Genomic DNA, 17,744 nt, shown 5'->3' with positions numbered 1-17,744 from the left:
TGCACCTAATTTCTATGTTTCTATGTTTCTATGAGTCAGACAGAGAGAGGAAAGACAGAGACAGAGAGAAGAGAGAGAGAGAGGGAGAGAGAGAGAGGGAGAGAGAGAGAGAGCGAGGAGAGAGAGAGAGAGAGAGAGAGAAGAGGAGAGAGGGAGAGAGAGAGGGAGAGAGGAGAGAGAGAGAGAGAGAGAGATAGAGAGAGAGAGAGAGAGACAGAGAGAGAGAGAGAGAGAGAGAGAGAGAGGGAGGGAGGGAGAGAGACACAGACAGAGGGGGAGACAGGGAGAGAGAGAGAGAGAGAGAGAGAGAGAGAGAAGTAGGAGACGACAGGATGACACAGATTATCCCTTTGGGGCACCCATAAACTGAGAGGGCTAAAAAAAAATTAAAATAAAAAATTTAAATAAATAATAAATAAATAAAAATGCTTCACCCTATATCCCTGATGGGGAAGGAAATGGATTAGGGCTTTGGAGGAGGAGAACGTGGGACGATTATTGGCCATGAAAGATTTGAAGGCACCATTGGTAAAAGTAGTGGGAACCACTAAGTGTCAGATAAAGATGATGTAAATTGTTACAACCGGGCCGACAAAAGACTACAAACATGGCCGCCGCTCACAAACTTACCGGCTACAGCGCCATCTTCAGGTTGGATGCCGTCATGACCGAGGGTATGCAGGCCCCTCAGCAAATGTTACCCACTTAAGGTGAACCCCAAGGAACAAAGGGGAATGAAAAGGTGGAGAGTTGAAAATGAACAAGAAAAAGAAGGCATGTGGACATTATATTATGAACTATTGTGGTGGAAGTCATTCTTCTTAAAGTCAAGCAGAATTGAAGGAGGTGGTGGGATTGTCATTTATTTCCAACCCCCGATTCAGCAAACAGTTGGTCTCTGCGGTCAATGTCAATGAACAAGGCCCCTGGTTGAAAAGACTGAAATAAGTGATGAACTGACACAAGTGAGTCCTATGAGGGAACCAAGCGGGGCCAGAGAATTACATGCCAATAATACATGTCTTGGGGAACTTTTCCTCAAAGTCCTATCAGGAGTGAAATTAATCTGGAGATTATAAGCCCTAACTGGACTGGGGTCCCCAAGAGAGAGAAAGGGATTTAAGGAAGGATGTCAAGAAAGGCCAGGATGAGGTAGGTTTTTTTAATTAGATGGGAAAGGCAGAGTTGAAAGTTGAGGGGGAACTTCTTTACTCAGAGAGTGGTAGCTGTGTGGAATGAGCTTCCAGTGAAGGTGGTGGTGGCAGGTTCGATATATGGTTATATGGTATACCCTTAGAAAGTATTTGTTGATGTGGACAATTTGTTGGTTTGTTCCACAAGTGAAGAGAGAGAAATACTTCAGAATATAAGACAGCAGATGATGACCTTGGGAAAGGTAGGATATAGTTCAGACTAGATTGGGAATTTTGAAATTGTATGGTGAAATGGAAAAAGTACATGTCAAAGAAGTTAAATTAAAATGCAGACAAAGCAGCTGAAACAGCATCTGGAAGAGATGTCCAGGGTAAGTCTGAATCGATTTAGGTATGAGCACTGTAGTGTCGTTTATGTTGAATAAGGTAATCAAGAGGTTTGGTAAACCTACAGAAATCAGCTTTGACAACGGATTGTTTTCATTTGATGAAAAGAATAAATGGAACATTGAAGGTTAAAATAAATAAGATTTGTGTAATGCTCTGCCATTGGCACTGAAGAAATGTTGCATGCAAACTAACCAGCAGGTGACACAATGGAGAAGTTCCTGCAAGGGACCGAGTTTGGAACAGTTACCGATTAGAATTTAAAAAGTATATGAAACAGTTAATAATGATATACAAGTCTATTTATGAACAGGTAAAGTAAAAGCTGTCGGAGATGGACCAGGAAGAAGGACCCTTTAAACCTGAAGACAAGGTGTATGTATGAGTTTTCTAAATCACCGACCGATGTTCGTTTAGAAGGTTGAGATACCTAGTACGATTTCAATAATTACATGAGGGCTGGCCCACAGGTACGAATAGACAATAGCCCTGAGGTAATTGAACAGGAGGACAAAGAAGAGTAGAGTTTTAACAAGAACTTGTTTGACATCAGTGGTGGGAAATAATGGAAAGGATACTAAAGACAATATTATAGGAATTTGGATAAGTGGGATAGGATTAGGAAGAATTAGCATGGATTTGTGATTGTGACATTTGACTAATCTTGATTTTTCTTAAAAGAGGTTATTAGGAAAATTGATGAGGTTAAAGTGGTGAACTTCAGTAAGGCCTTTGACAAAGTTCAATAAAGGAAATAAGGTTGGTTAAGAAGTGGTTAGTAAGGAATAGCAAGATGGATTAAAAGTGACTGTTGGGAAATGTACAGAGAGATTTAAGTCATTTGGAAGACTGGGTTGAAACATGACAGATGGATTTAATGTTGATAAGTGTGAGGTGATACAACTTGGCAGGCCAAATTCAAATTAGACTTACATGGTAAATGATTGTGAATTGAGGAATGAAGTTGAACAGAGGGATCTAGGAACAACTGTGTATAATTCCCTGAAGGTGGAATCTCGTGTAGAAAGGATGGTAAAGAAAGATTTTGGTGTGTTGGCCTTTATAAATCAGAGCATTGTGTATAGAAGTTGGGTTGTAATGTTAAATTGTACAAGGTATTGGTGAGGTCAATTGTGGAGTATGGTGCATAATTTTGGTAGGCATAATTATAGGAAAAAGGTTAAAATAGAGAGTACAGAGGAGATCAATTAGAATGTTGACTGGGTTTCAGCAACTAAGATACAGAGAAAGGTTGAACAAGTTAGGTTTTTATTATTTGGGAAAGATAGAAGGAATACCCACCATGGTAATGATGTTTTCTTAAGGAACTGTTTACTGGCAGTATCTCATTCTATTACAGAATTAAAAACCAAGGAGCTGTTGGCACAGAGTCCCCATCTCGACTTGCCAATCCATTCTGTGAAAGCAGAGAACTGGGATCTTGTAAAATCATGGAAGGAAGAAAAGCTGCAACCAAAGTGGACTGGACCCTACCTTGTGTTATTAATCACCGAGACAGCAGTACGAACAAAAGAAAAAGGGTGGACACACGCAAACCGATTTAAGGGTCCTGTGGAGGCCCCACCGGACAATATCAGCCCGTAGACTGTGCGTGAAGGGAAGGAACCATTGACTTTGTGCCTATTCGGATGTTGTATTATTCCCTGCGCTGGCCTTCAGAACACAGTATGACTAGCGAGAGGAGGATAGGGAGGCGAAGAATCTGCTGCTAGCACTAGAAAAGGAAGATATAGTATAATTCAAAAGATGCGTAGCAAAAAGAAAAATGGTGGATTGTGAGAGAAGGGTTAATAGAGGTTGAATTATACTAGAACTCTGAAAAATATAACTTAGAAATAAATGAGCTTATCAGCAGAAGCCAGACTGCTTGTAGAATAAAGTAACAATATACAGAACAGAGAGAAATTCTAGATAAAAAGTAGCAAACAGATAACAACTTCAGCAGAAGCCTTGGGAGTCTTTGACGTCAGGAGGTGGTCCTAGACATTCCTGGACTTTCTCGTGGGAACGTGGGCTTTATGTTATGATTGGACGAAACTCGATGGGGAGACCTGAGGTAGTGACCACAGTGAAGAAGGGTATAAAGATAGAAAGCATCTCCATTTTCTTTGTGCCTCCAGGGGACATCAGAGGAGAGACACCTATTCTGCAGAATATGAAATTAATAAAAACACTTCTTTGTCTGAATTTGTCTCAAGAGCATTTGTGATAAAAGTAATGTATGTGTCCCCTCCTCAAGCTTTTAGATCATCCATGTGAATTATTTTGTTCCAACAAAAGTATTTGAATATTTAGAGTTGGTCTAATATATGCTCCACATTTTAATGTGTTATTCCATGGAATCATTTGTCAGCACCCAAAATATTGAAGTAAACTCTGCAGTTGTACTGAATGAAATAGTGTTTATCAACTGCTGTTAAAGATTATTAAAACTCAATGCATTTTGTGTTCGGAGATTCTAGCACAAGAATTCTCCCACTAGGAGTTTCGTAGATGCCTCCTTTTGTTGAATAATGAACTTTCATCTGCAGCTGAGTGATCATTCAAGATCAGAATGCAAGGCATAAAATGTGAGCACTGGAGGTCATACAACAACTGTATAAGAGAGCAGTTAGCTAACAGCTTGAGTATTGTGTACAGTTAAGTTCACTGCATTAACAGATCACACATCCACAATGGTACAAAATAATGTATGAGAAAGTGGTCAAAATGGAGAATTCAGGGCCTGTTCCACTTAGCTGTCATTTGCGCACCATTTAAGCGACCTGCGCGCACGTCAGTCACTACCGGCCTGTCGCGTAAATGATGGCCAAGTGGAACAGGCCCTTTATAGCATTGTAGGTTTCTTTTAAACAAAAGGAACTGAAGGGTGTATAAAACGTAAGTTTAGGTTTAGGTCTAAATTGATTATGGTCACATGTATCAAGGTACATAAAAAGCTTTGTTTTGCATGCTCTTCAAACAGATCTGATATACTATATATAAACCCATGCAGTTCCAACTCAAATACTATAGATAGAGCAAAGGGGAAGATGCAGAGTGCAGAATATCGGCCTCAGCTTTGTAGTGCATAAGTTCTATATACAAAGTTCAATATCCTCAGTGGGATAGAAGTGAATCGTATAGTACCCTGGCTTATGGAAGGATAGTTCTGAACCCTGATAAAAGAGGGGACAAAGCTGTTCCTGAGTCAGTTAGTGTTGCTTTCAAGCTTTTGTACATTCTACCGGACAGGGAGCAGGGAGCAGAAGGAACGACTGGGGTGAAACAAGTCTTTAATTATGTTGACTACTTTTGCCAGGCACGGTCAAGTGTTGCTGGTGTCAATGGTGGGAAATCTGGTCCGTGTGATGGATTGGGCAACATCTATAACCCTCTGCAATTACTTATGTTCTTGGGCAAAGCTGTTCCCAAACCAAGCTGTGATGCAACCCGACAATATTTTTTCCATGGTGCATCTGTAGAATTTTCTAAGAGTCACTAAGTTATTGGGGCAAATCCTCCAAAATTATGGAAGAACTCGGATAAGGACATGGATATTTTAAAAGGACAGATTTGCTGGCTGCAACGGAAAAAACCCCAATCCACAGAAAGAAGCAGTTTCAAGTTTCAAACCTGTCTGGCCTGTGGACTTGGGCATCACACCACTATGCGAATGGTATGGACAGGAAAGGCTGAGATGGAGATAACAAGATTATCTTGGATACACAAAGGAAGGAACCAAGCCTCAGCAGACGGTGGTAAACAGGCCAGCACAAGCACAATCACCATCTTGGATGACACATCCATCGAGACAATAGGAGCCCATCCAGGCGATGGGATAACGATCAGGCTGAGGGATCATGACATCAGCAAACCCCTTATCATCGGAAGCCTATTGTTCATGCCAGATCGAAACTGGGAATCATCAAAAGAACCCTTTTATCCAGAGGACCACCTGGGGGTTTCAAAGGAAGCTCAGGTATAAAAACAGGAGTCAAGCCAGAACTCTCTCTCTCTTTCTGCTCTGCTGGACAGCTCGTGGGCCTGTATCGACCTAGCTGTGAGTATCCCGGTGACCTGGTGAAATTCCCGAAATAGGATAGAGGTTGAGAAGATAAAGGGAAAGGGGGGTAAAATTGTGTAAAGTAAGTTTTACGACGTGCCCGATAGTTTTCCGTCCATAGTCTTAGTTTAAAGCATAAGTTTAGCCACGTATTATGTAGTGTTGGTGAGATTCGATTTCTCATTGTTTAATAAAGCCTGTAAATTTTAGACTTGCTTTGAGTCCATCTTGGTTTCTGTTTTCTCTCATCAGCACACTTTGGTCAATTCAACCTTTTTATCATATCCCACCATAATTCCGAGGTCTAGAACCCAGGGGAATCCCTTTTGTTGTATTCTCTCTCTTGGAGACCGCTCGAGTGGAGTGGTGGCCGTTTGACCCTCCGACAAGGGAGAGAATAACTCGGGCAGTTGGGCCCGAAGTGGAGTAAAGGGAAACGCAAAACCCCTACACTAGAGTCATGTCCAACTTTCTCAGACTCCTCAGGAAGTAGATGTGTTGGTGTGCCTTCCTGCCTGTCAAATTAAGGTTAATAGGAAAGGCCTAAGCAGAGAGGCCTGAAACCATGAGACACAGATTTAAGTTAACTGGTAGAATGACGAGGACGTTGAGAAAACATTTTTCACTCCAGAAGTGATGAGAATCTGAAACTCCTTGCCTGACTGGTCAATAAAGGCCATAATCTTTAATGCATCGGACTTAAGGAGCCATTTCATGCAGGGTGGTGGACTAGCGACTGGGAAGTGGGATAATATTGAAACGGTATTTCTCACCCAACATGCCCACAGTGGGCCGAGTACCTCCTCCAGTTTCATGAATATCCATGATGCAATGTTTGTGTTCAAGAAGGAAATTTGCTCACTCAATGCACTACAATGGTTGGGCTGATTGATAGATGAAAATTTCAGGCTAACACACATTGTGCTCCTCAAATAGCAATTTTTATACATTTCAGTCTCGCTTCATCTGAAACTATTGTAAAAATGTGTAGAAATATTAAAGTTTGCATTAGTTGCATTGTGATTTTGACAGCAAAATCTGGTTTATTCTTATTACTGAATTACAGAAATGTCACTAAATAGCACCTTCCATTTGCTCAAGAATACCGCAAAGAACTTAAAAACTGACAACGTATTTTCTGGTACGGTAACTGTTTATATCATGGAAAACCCAGCAGTCAGTTTGAACATTGTAACCTTTCACTGTGGCAATGTAATAACTACTGGGAAAATCTGCTATTGTGGCACTAAGTTACAGAAATAACTTCTTCCTCTTAGAAAAAGAACAATGGAATATTTTACATCCATTTAAGAGGATGATTAAGAAAGATCATCTTAATTCCAAAGATTCACGACCCGCAGAGAAATACAAAATTTCCTTTTTTCTGTCTTAAGCGGGTGAGTAAATTATCTCTACATTTTCATCAACACTCCCTCCCTCTCAGATTCCACACAACTAACAGCTGTGAATTAACATACCAATGCATACAATGCACACTTGTTTGGGATATGCGAGGAAACCAGAATCCATGGCTTTAACCCACATGATCACAGGGATAATGTGCAAGCCACACAAACAGCAACTGGTGAATGCACATGGGTTTCTGGTACGGTGATGCAGCAGCTCTAACAGATACACCCACATTGTTGCCACCCTATGTTGACAATCCGAACAGCAGAGGTTATGGTTATTAACATACTGAACTAAAACATGAAGGTGCCCAGCTCCTACTCTGAAACAAATACCCCACATACACCCATTAGAGTGCAACCCCCACCCCTCTCATCGCAAAATACCCTTGCCATTCTTGCTGGAAACATAAAATGCTGCAGTAACTCAGGAGGACAGGCAGCATTTCTGGAGAGAAAGAATGGGTGACTTTTCAGTCAGAACAGGGTTGCTGGATCTCCCCTGATATCCAAAGCCAACAAATACCTACTATCACTTCTCCCTTCTCCAGCAATGTTTCTCTGTTGAAATGCCCTAAGTAGCTGGCAGAAGTGCAAACGTGGCCAGGCTGGGAGAGGAAGATCAGGTAATGTGTTTTGATTACAAAAATAAGCAATGTCAGGCATCTGGAGACCTTGGATGGAAATAGATATTAATAGGTATTAATTTGACAGGATAACAACTCAGATCGTTTTTATCCCACTGCATTAACATCATCCCTGACTTAGTGTTACTCGAGAATTTCGAGGCAAATTGTCCCTGATACCCTGATCAATAATCCTGCCTCAAGTCAACAATGAAAACTCTAAAACTCATCAAGTTAACTCATTATTGGTTATGGAATTACAGTATCTATGTTGGTGTATGTAACCATATTTAGAAATAATTAACAGGTATTCATAAGTTGATGTCATTGGAGCAGAAGGGGGCCATTTGGCAAAATCAAGTCTACTGCACTATTCAATTGTGGCTGATGTATCTTTCCCTCTCAACTCTCAATTCTCCTGCCTTCGCCCCGTAATCCCTGACATCCATACCAATCAAGAAACTGTCAACCGCCTCTATAAAAAATACTCACGACGGCCTCCACAGCCATCTGTGGCAAAGAATTCCATAGATTCACCAACTTCTGGCTAAAGAAATTCCTCCTTGTCTACTTCCTAAAGGTATGTAATTGTATTCTGAGGCTATGCCCTCTGGTTGTAGTCTCCACTCTATCCAGACTTTTCACTTCCCAGTAGGTTTCAATGAATTCCCCCCAATTCCTTCTAAACCTCAGCAAGTAAAGGCCCAGTGCCATCAAACTCTCAACATATGTTAATCCAGTCATACCGTGATTCATTCTCGTATACCAGCTCTGGACCCTCACCAATGCCAGCACATCTTTCCTCAGATATGGGGCCAAAAACTGCTCACAATACTGCAAATGCGGTCTGACCAGTGCCTTATAAAGCATCAGCATTACATCCCTGTTTTTACATATATTTTCTTGAAATAAATGCTAGCATTGCATTTGCTTTCCTTACTACTGATTACATTTGCAAATTCACCTTTTGGAAATCCTGCACCACCACTCCCAAGTTCCTTTGCACCTCCAATTTCTGAATCCTTGCCCCATTTAATAAAATAGTCTACACCTTTATTCCTACTACCAAAATGCCTGACTCCACACTTTGCTACACTGTATTCTATCTGCCACTTATTTGCCACTCTCCCAGCCTGGCCAAGTCCAACTGCAGAGTCTCTGCTTCCTCTACATTATCTGTCCCTCCACCAATCTTTGTATCATCCACAAACCTGGCCACAAAGCATTCAATTCCCTCATCTTAACCATTGATATACAATGTTAAGGGTAGCCCATCACTGACCTTTGTGGAACAATGCTAGTCACTGGAAAGCAATAAAACTTCTGCCTTTCATCTTGAACAAACACCCCATTTTTAGTCAATTCCACAAAGCAATTATCCTATCTTTTTTTCCCGGTTCTCATGTACAGTATCTTATCATGTAGAGGTAACTGGGCTTGTCACTTTTCATGTGTTTTCTGTCTTCCTGCATATTCTCAACACATCCTCGCTGCCTGTTAAAGTAATTTATGGCATGTGAAGCACTTCAGGATAGTTGATGACATATTACAGCCATCTTTGTTTCATTCTGCTTTTATTTCATACTTTTCCTCAGAATGCTTTGCCTACCATGGCATTTGATAGCTGTGGATAAAAACAATGCAGCTTTATTAGTTATGTGATGAATACCATATATAATGATCACTGTATTCCAAATAAAGCTGGCTGAATTAAAACATGGTGACATTTTAATTCCTTCTCTTAGAATCTTCCTTTCTAGGGCCTGTTATATTTATACCTCAATTTACTCAGATAACCATCAGTCGTTTTTTCTGACTCATAAATGTCTGTAAAACATAGCAGAAGTTTTCATGTTTCGCATCATTTTTACTGATGGGTGCCAATACATTTTTGCACTTTAAAAGACAACCTTATTGCTTCTTATTCTTTGATACATATTTAACAAAATTGTTTATGAGGGATGATAATAAAACCTTCAGAGATATACTTCTGCTCAGTCCCCAGAGTTATTAACTCCCCATAACCCAAAATTTGATCTGTCCCTCTGACTTGAATATACAGTACTTAATGACTCGAAGATAGATACAAAATGCTGGAGTAAATCTGCTGGATAGGCAGCATCTCTGGAGAGAAGGAATGGGTGAAGTTTCGGGTCAAGGCCCTTCTTCAGACTCTTAATACTTATGTACTGTTGTTAATATTGGCTAAATTAAAGACACCATACAATGGAGGATCCCTGCACTTGTCAGAATTGCTTAACCCTTGTCTGCTGAACTTTACAGGCTTTGATTGGCCAGTCTAGACTCAGACTGATATGCAGGATGGTAAGTGGTCCAGGTGTTCTCCCTGTTTCTCTTAAATTGATAACATGTATAGCAGTTTTGCAAACTAACCTTAAATGTATCATTTCTATTGGATTGTTGCAAAAGCATTGTAAACAGTATACATAATGTTGCAAGACGGTCATCCTGTTAATTGATGATTGGTCGAACTGTTGAGCCTTGGAGAAATTGTTTGAATCTCAGGGCACATGTTTCAATGTTTGTTCTTGTTAGCTTCCTTCGAGAGCTTTCTTTCTTATACAATGTATGAGGTGTTGTATTATTAGGATAGGAAAATGTCTGATATGTATGGGGTTAATCGATATCTGTAATTGGATTATTAAGAGACCACCCCCATGTGGTTCGGCCAAGTCGATGTCCCAGATCGTATAAAAGTCCGCTACCACGAGGTCCAATGTCAATCTTCTGGGAGAGCGCTTGGGACTGCGTGAACTTCTGGAGTGTTTCTGTCTGAGCGAGGCATAGAAGGCTTGAACAGGTAGATACGAGGATTGAACCCGTTATGGGATAGATACAGTAGTTGGACTGTGATGTGCTTTTGTTAAAATAAGTGTTAGTTGTTTCAGTGTTTTTATTGAAACTAGACTGGGGGGAAGCTTAGAAGTGTGCAATATACACTGTATTAAGAACATTTGTTTTTCATACTTAATGACTCCATCATCAATTCATAGAGTTCTGAAGAAGCATAATTCCTGAAAAAAAATCTATCTCATCTCAACCTTAAATTGCTGAGTATGCTGATATTGGGCCCTCTCATTCAAGATTCCCCGTCAAATAAAAACCTTCTCAAAGCTTTTAACCTGTCATGTCCCTCAGAATCATATATGCATGATAGAGATTAGTTCTCATTCTTCTAAAGCCCATTGAGTATAGGCACCGTATACTTAAACTCTCCTCTTAATACAATATCCTCATCCAGGGAATCCATCTGGTGAATATTCCATGTAATATCTCTATGGCAAGTATACATTTCCTTTACTAAATAGACCAAAACTGTACAGTACTTCAGCAATTCCCAGTGCAGTTACAGTGAGACTTTCTTCTTCTTGCATTCAATCACCTTGGTAATGAAGGCTAAGATTAATTTCCAAATTACTTGCTGCATCAGTATTTTAACTTCTGTGCATCCTTAAAAAGGTCAACCAGATCATTCTGAACACCAACATTCAATAGTCTCACACCATTGACTTCTAGTTTTTATGAAAGGTCCTGACCTGAAATATTAACCTGTTTATCTCTCTCAACAAGTTCCACCTGAATTGTTCACTTAAAAAAAAAAATTCCAACATCAGCAGTTTTTTTTGTTTTATTATGAAAATTAAATCATTTTTTATTCTTCCTGTCAAAGTGCTTGACTTTACATTTTCATACACAATGTACTCTCCCATTTCTGCTGACTCATTTAGTCTATGCATAACCCCTTGCAGCCTCTTTCAATCCTCCTCACAGCTCACTTTACCACCAGACTTGGAATTATCACCACAACTGTATTACAGCAGCCCTTTTATCTAGGCAGCTAAAGTGGATTGTAAATGGCCAAAGCCCCACCATTCGTCACTGGGGCATACTATTTGTAATACCATGTGATCTGAAAATACATGTCATCTATTAGCCGCTCCTTTACCCACCCAAATGGCCTGACTCCTTCCTAACTCAGAAAACACCTTTTCAACTCGTCAAGTTTAAAGTCATAGACACAAGTAAAGTGAAGTATGGGTACAATGAAAATCTTTCTTGGACCAGCATCACCTCCAACATTCTTTTTAATTTGAATCAAAATGCAGAATACATTACAGGTGCACAACCTTTTATCCGAAAGCCTTGGGACCAGACACTTTTCGTAATTCATAATTTTTCGGCTTTCGGAATGGAAGATTTTTAGCGTAGATTTTAACGGCTGGCTCAGTGGTAGAGTGCTCGGCTCATAGCCGCAAGGTCGCGAGTTTGCGCCTCGATCCCGGCAGTTACTCGATCGCGAGTTTGAGTCTTCAATGTAGTTTTTTCTTGCAGAATAGGAGAGAATAGGGAGGGTTAGGCTGGGATCATTCTCTGCGAGATAATCTAAGTGCGGGAGACAAGTGTAGAAGAGGTGTACTGACTGTGTGGGCAGAACTTTGGAAGTGATTGCCCACCATTCTCAAAAGCCGCTGTGTCTCCCTGTCCCTCCAACTCCAGAGGAATCCGCTCCCCGATGGGCCGCTACGGCGACAAGTGGCAGTTCGCCCACAGCCCGAGCTGCGCCCCCTCATCCGCAACCCGGGTTGGAGCGGGGCTGGGCTAGAGTTGTTGCTGGCTGTGAGTCTCTGGGATCTCCGTGCTTGCAGTGGGCCTGGGGGTCGGTGTCCTGATGAGGTGGCGCAGCTCGGGCTGTGGGCGAACTGCCACTTGTCGCTGTAGCGGCTCTTCGGGGAGCGGCTTCTGGTGGTCCTGACGTCTCTCAGCTCCTGTCCAGGGGGGTGGCCGGAGACGTCAGGACCAACAAGAACCCGCTCCCCGATGCGCCACTGCAGCGACAAGTGGCAGTTCGCCCACAGCCCGAGCTGCGCCCCCTCATCCGCAACCCGGGTTCCTCTGGAGTTGGAGCGGGGCTGGGCTAGAGTTGCTGCTGGCTGTGAGTCTCTGGGATCTCCGTGCTTGCAGTCGGTGTCCCGTTGGTCCTGACGTCTCCGGTCACCCCCCTGGAATGGAGCTGAGACTGGGAACTATACCGCCCTTGCCCCCTCCCTCTGCAACTGCAAACAACCCCACAGTTCCCAGTCTCAGCTCCTGTACAGGGGGGTGGCCGGAGACGTCACAGCCCGAGCTGCGCCCCCTCATCCGCAACCTCAAGACCAAGACGCACCTTGCACACCATCAGCTTCGGTCCCTACGGGGAGCGTGTTCCTCTGGAATTGGAACGGGGCTGGGCTGCTGCTGGCTGTGGGTCTCTGGGATCTCCGTGCTTGCAGTGGGCCTGGGGGCCGGTGTCCCGTTGGTCCTGACGTCTCCGGTGACTGGCACTAGCTCCGACGTGAAGACAGTGCAAAACCCCCGCGCCGGTGCAATGGGCGGGGAGCTGGAGAGGGGAGGGAAGGGGTCACACACATGGCCGGGAAGCAGAGGGGTGTAGGTGGGGTGAAACTTAAGGGAGCGACAATTTGCTGCTGCCTGCCCGCTGAGTTAAAAAGTTCTCATGCAAGACTCACGATACACTGTGTATCGTGAGTCTACCGTGGGAACTTTTTTAACTCAGCGGGCAGGCAGCAGCAGATTGTCAATTATTAACCCTCCCGCGCAATATACCCTCACCTTCTCTTTTATGAATGGGGATTTAGTTCCCCTTTCTTCGAGGACCGACCGGAGGTTCCGCTGTCACCTCTGCGGACCGCCCTCGGTGAACGTTTTCAAGGACCTTTCTTCAACGACTGAAAAAATGTCGCTATTCGGAGGTTTTCGTTATTTGGAACTTCGGATAAAAGGTTGTGCACCTGTATCTATGTTTCTATGTTTCTAATAAAACTGGCAGCATGCAAATAAAACATATTTCTTCCTCGTTTTTTTGTTCATTGGTTTTCTTCTTTGGTTTCAATCCAGCCAATAAATTACCATTGTAAAATTTGCTCCTTCCATATGTTCTGATATGAATTAATTCAGTTATTTCTTCAAGTTTGGGAAGGTTTATTTTCTGTTGTCTATTGTCAACTTTCCCCCAGGAATTATAACACTTGAATTGATATGTGCCTTTCTGAAACTAGTAATAAAAGTTGAGAACAAAATGGTTGGTAAGTTAATTGACCATTATAAATTATCCCAAGTGTAGTGGTTGGTAGATTTGATGGGAATGTGATAGAAGACCTTGCAGGAAAAAATGGTGGGGGAATGTGAATATGAATGTGAATTGAGAGTTGTCAAATCCTTTATAGCCTTTGATGTTAAAAATAAATATGAACAAATTGAATTTTATAATTGAAGAAAACCTGGGTTCATTGGCACCTTTTCACAAAGAACATATAATAGTATAGCATAGGAACAAAACTTTCAGCCCATTATATATGTGCAACATGTAGCACCCAGTTCAACTAATTCTGCTTGCAAATGATCAATGTATATCCATTCCCTGCATATTCACATGCCTGTCTGAAACACCAGTACTGTATCCGTTTCCACCACCATGCCTGGCAGCACATTCCAGGCATCCACTCTGTGTATAAAAATGTGCCCAGAATATCTCCATTATAGTTTCCCACTTATGGATTAAAAGATAAACAATACATTAAAATACATTGCTTACTTCCAGAGGATTATTTTGCTAAAACCTTGCTCAATATATTCCACCTCAATAAAAAAAAGAAGAGGTTATCTTTGTGCATAACCTTCCACATTGACAAAATCTCACTCAAAATATCTCAACAAAATGCCTTTCAGTAATTCAATATAACATTTCTGTAGCCACATTCTGTGAAACAATATGAACCCAGGAACCTTGGACTTTTTAACTTCAAGTGTCTGTTCCATCATTGAAGCCGGACCTGTAAACCTTGAAATGTTGGAACAAGTCTGAAGGTTTCACAACTCCAGCACCAAAAATGTTTCACCTGGTGCTGCGATCAGGATATGATAGTGGCATTGTACTCTGCCACTGTGGGCAAGATTGGTAGTTTTAATGGAGGATATTTGGGGTCTGGGACTCGGACGATCATGATCTTGCTGATATGCTGTAGCGACAAAGATGGTAATGTGCTTGGGTAAAGCGATTATGATTGTTTGTGCAGAACTGCTGGAGTTTGGGTACAATGAATGCAAGATAATCTGTTAGTTGTATGTCCCAAATCCTTATCGATGATTCAATGTTTTTTTATTGTCACATATTCACAGCACAGTGAAATACTTTCGCACAACCCACAAATGCACAGCTGCCATATTTTGGCACCGTTTACAAAGAAAAAGAAAAAGTCCAACGTCCAAAGTCCACATGCTGGAAGAACTGGAGTGTCCCTGATCCAAGAAATTCCAGGTAAGTCCAAGGCTGTTGCAGGCCCGTGACCTGATGTCTCTCTCCTCGCCCGACCTCCAGCCTTTCCTCTCTTTTCCAGCTTTCTCACCCCTATTCCCATCGGTTTGAAGATGGGTCCCAATCTAAAATGTCATCTGTCCATTCCCTCCACAGATACAGGTTGACCCACTGAATTCCACCATCACTTTGTGGTTTGCATGTAATCTGGCTACAAGGTCAAGGGGTTGGGTATCCTGTGGTGAGCAACTCATCTCCCGACACTACAAAGATAAACCCTACCTCCGGAGTACTTTGGAAAACCTTCTTGATGAGTACAGCTCACTTGTACTTAAACCTCCTCCCTCAACTTCATCCAGGAACCACCACAGTCCATTCAGGTGAGGTAGAAGTTTACTTGCACCTCCTCCAACCTCATTTACTGTATCCGGTGCTCCCGGTGGGGGCTTCTATATATCAGTGAGACTAAGCGTAGACTTGGCGATCATTTCCCTGAACACTTCCCCTCTGTCCACCTTGACGTACGCAATCTTCCATTTTCCAAATATTTTAACTCCCCTTCCCATTCCAATTCTTATCTTTCTGCCCTGGGCCTCCTCCACTGACAGAGTGAGTACACATGCAAATTGGAAGAGCATCATCTCACATTTAGCTTTGACTGCTTACAACCCAGCGGTATGAATATTGATTTCTCTAATCTCAAGTAACACTTGCATTTCTTCCTCTCCCCTCCCCTCTCCTCACCCCCCTTTCCCCACCCTTCCCCCATCCTAGTCATCTTATTAGTTCCACTGTTCGCATTCATGTATCCCTGTCATTAGCACATCATCCCCAGCCAACAATGGGGATGAATGCACTCCACCCTTCTTGAGGTCATCTGTTGCTGGCCCTGTTTTGTTCTGGTCGTCTCTATCTTTCAGTCTGAAGAAGGGTTCCAACCCGAGATGTCATTGATTCCTTTTCTCCAGAGATGTTGCCTGACCCACTGAGTTGCTTCAGCATTTTGTGTCTATCTTTGGTATAAATCAGCATCTGCCGTTCCTTTCTACACATGATTTCAACGTTCTCACTTGTGAATGATCATGTGCAAGGATTCTAAGGATGTGGTGCGGATTATGCACTTTCTCAAGGAGGCTTTGAAAACATCCAGCATACATTTTGGGGAGTCTGATGCCAAGCATGCAAATAAAATATTATAACCATTGGAACTTGTCACTATGTCAGCTTGACTTGCCAAAACTTGGTCAAGTATTTTCAGCCGTCAGATGCTGAAAATGCTGAAGGGAGAAATAGTCATGCTGAAAAAAGAAATAAAGTGCTGGAGTAACTCAGCAGGTTGGGTTAGAGGGGTGGATAGAGTGAATGTGGAGAGGATGTTTCCACTTGTGGGAGAGTCTAGGACCAGAGTCCATAGCCACAGAACAAAGGAACGTGCTTTTAGAAAGGAGATGAGAAATAATTCCTTTGATCAGAGGGTGGTGAATCTGTATAATTCATTGCCACAGACAGCTGTGGAGGTCAAGTCAATGGATATTTTTAAGCAGAGATTGACAGATTTTTGATAGATAGATACATAGACAATAGTTACACGAGGAGGCCATTTGGGCCTTCGAGCGCACGCCATTCAATGTGATCATGGCTGATCATCCAAAATCGGTACCCCGTTCCTGCCTTCTCCCCATATCCCCTTGATTCTGCTATCTGTAAGAGCTCTATCTAACTGTTGAGTAAGGGTGTCACGGGTTAAGGGGCAAAGGCAGGAGAATGGGTTTGAGAGGGAAAGATAGGCCAACCATGATGGAATGGCGGTTGATGGGTCGAATGGCCTCATCCCGCTCCAAGAAACTTATGAACCTAGGTTGCATCTCTGGAGAACATGCATAGATGATGTTTCAGGTCATCACCCTTCTTCAGATAGGTACTGATGTTGGTTCACTTATCCTTCTAGAGGATTTGGATGATTTTGTGGAACATGCCAGTGATATCTTTCATCTATTTTGGGAATTCATTAGGTAGTCCATATTCCCAAAGCATGCAGAAGGGTGGAACTTGTTTCTCCCTGGTAAACCATATACATTGTACTCAATAAGAGGTGCTGATTGTAGAACATTATTTTATCGGATGTCTCAAGGTGTTGCTTGCTCACTGAAGGTAAATTACCTCATCATTTCCATTTCTAAAAAGTGGCTCCCGGAATATAGGCAGAAGTCTCTCCTGGGATATAGGGAGGGTCATCCTGAGATCATAAGATGAGATTCTTCCTGGGTTATAGGATGAAATTTGTCTCAGGATATAGGAAGAGGTCCTTGTTGTGATATAGGAAGAGGTCCTTCCTGTGATTTAAGAAGAGGTTCCTCCCAGGATATAGGTAAAGATCCATGTTTTGCTGTATCTTTATTAAGGATCAAATTAGACGCAAATCGATGGAGGACCATATTTATCCCATAACCTACTATCCCCATGATTAACAAATATCTTAGTGGTTCTGACAAAGAACACCTTAATCTGAAATCTTAACTATGTTTCTCTTTCTACAGATGCTGCTTGACCTGCTGTGTTCTCCCAGTATTGTTTGTATTTGTTTAGAAATTCCACCATCTGCTGTTACTTTGATTTTCAAAAATCTCATCATCCCAGATTTAAAATTAATAAATGAGCCAACATGAATTTGTCATTTGTAGAACATATTTCCAAATTATTGTCATCCACTGCATGTGAAAGTGTTTAACTTCATGCCTGTAGCTCACAGATCTAATTTTGAAACAATAT

The 17,744-nt window shown here is 42.0% G+C and overlaps 1 long non-coding RNA gene across 1 annotated transcript; it reads left to right on the top strand.

Annotated features, from left to right (window-relative positions):
* Nucleotides 1–353: 353 nt before the first annotated feature.
* Nucleotides 354–3,749, top strand: LOC129695443 (uncharacterized). Its single transcript, XR_008723163.1, has 2 exons — nucleotides 354–965; nucleotides 2,902–3,749. It is a non-coding gene; the product is annotated as an uncharacterized LOC129695443 (long non-coding RNA).
* Nucleotides 3,750–17,744: the final 13,995 nt, after the last annotated feature.

The sequence above is a fragment of the Leucoraja erinacea genome, chromosome 3 (genome assembly GCF_028641065.1).
Source record: "Leucoraja erinacea ecotype New England chromosome 3, Leri_hhj_1, whole genome shotgun sequence".
Taxonomy (NCBI): domain Eukaryota; kingdom Metazoa; phylum Chordata; class Chondrichthyes; order Rajiformes; family Rajidae; genus Leucoraja; species Leucoraja erinaceus.
This window is presented reverse-complemented; position numbering and strand designations above follow the sequence as displayed.